The following is a 1,728-nucleotide window of genomic DNA, read 5'->3' as shown; positions in this document are numbered from 1 at the left end:
TATCTCTTCTGACATACACACATTTTGATAAATCTAAAGTAGGTTACTAGGAATTAAACCGTGAAGTGTAAGCGTCATGCAGGGTGGGAAACACATCGCATCTGCATGCAACATTTAAAACCTTGTGCTTTTCTATTCCACTCAGAATTTAGAAGAGCTTCAGGGCAGGGCCATTTGCAACACAATGGATAATGGTTTGGTTTCAGCTATGTTTTCATTCAGAGAATGCTTGCAGGAAAATTGCAGAAGCAAGACTTATTGAGAAGCTGGAATAAAGAAAATGTACCCTCCTGTTTGAGATCCCAAACATGATTTACTACATTCATACAATATTTTCACCTACACATTAATGTTTGATTCATGCTAGATGAATTCAGATCACTGTGGTGTTGTGTACTGGAAAAGTAGGAGGAGTACTAAACGGTGTGGCAGGAAACTAGCTCCACCTAATGGTGTAATAGTAGATTTTCAGGTCTTTCCTGAGAATGCAAGGCAACCAAGAAATTTGTAATGCTATCTGAAGTCTCAGGAGTGCATATTTAGCTCATGGTTGAGTTTTCAGCTTCATGGATGTAACACAATATTATATCTGTAATTTTTTATTTTATTAAATTAATTTAAGTTTTAGTTGTTTTTTGTTTTCTTTTTTAACAGTTTCGACAAAAACGGAGTCAAATGCTATATAGACTTTTTCCTCTTGATAAAACATTATTTAATCAAGAATATTTATGGTACACACAGTAAATTACCCAAAATCACACAGAAATACATTAAAAACTGTAATGCCATAAAATACAGTGCCCTCCACTAATATTGGCACCCTTGGTAAATTTGAGTAAATGTGGCTGTGAAAATTAATCTGTCATTTATCCTTTTGATTCATTCAGTAAATTCACAAGATTCTAACCTGTCATTGAAGTAAAACAATAAATATTTGTCTCTAGCTCCCGCTGGCACAATTATTAGTACCCAATTATTGCAACATCCTAAAGATAACAGCTCTGAGTTGTCTACTATAATGCCTGATGAGTTTGGAGAACAACTGTCAAGAGATCAGAGACCATTCCTTCATTCAGACTCTCTCCAGATCCTTCAGATACCCAGCTCCATGTTGGTGCTTCTTTTCTTCAGTTCACCCCACTCATTTTCTACAGGGTTCAGGTCAGAGAACTGGGACGATCATGGCAGAAGCTTGATTTTGTGCTCAGTGACACATTTTTGTGTTGACTTTGATGGTTGTTTTGAATCATTGTCCTGATGGAATCTGTTGGTATATGATGAAATATATGATGCAGGGCCGGCCCGTGGCATAGGCAGTATAGGCAAATGCTAAGGGCGCCGTACATCCAGGGGGCGCCAGAAATGGAGGAAGAAAAAAAGTGTAACTTCCACTATTCTTAAAACTAGTTGGTATTATGGCTTCAGAAAAGAATAAGCCCACATTAATTTAACTGCATAGCAAAGCCTACTAAGTAGTAGTAGTAATAATAATAATATAGCCTACTTGCCTAAGACGCCCCCCCCCCCCCCCCCCCTTCCGAATAATCAGACTTTACCTGCTACATGGTGATCGTTTTTTGATGGGTCAACAAGCTCAACATGTCAAAACGTCCCAAGCTGTCTGGTGCCCAGCGGAGGAAAAAAAAGAAAAGAAGAGGAGGAAAAACGCGACAAAGACAGAGGTAATGTTATGGTAAAGATGTTGTCAACGATGTTATTTTCGTAAAC

This window comes from Garra rufa, chromosome 5, assembly GCF_049309525.1.
Source record: "Garra rufa chromosome 5, GarRuf1.0, whole genome shotgun sequence".
NCBI lineage: Eukaryota > Metazoa > Chordata > Actinopteri > Cypriniformes > Cyprinidae > Garra > Garra rufa.
This window is presented reverse-complemented; position numbering follows the sequence as displayed.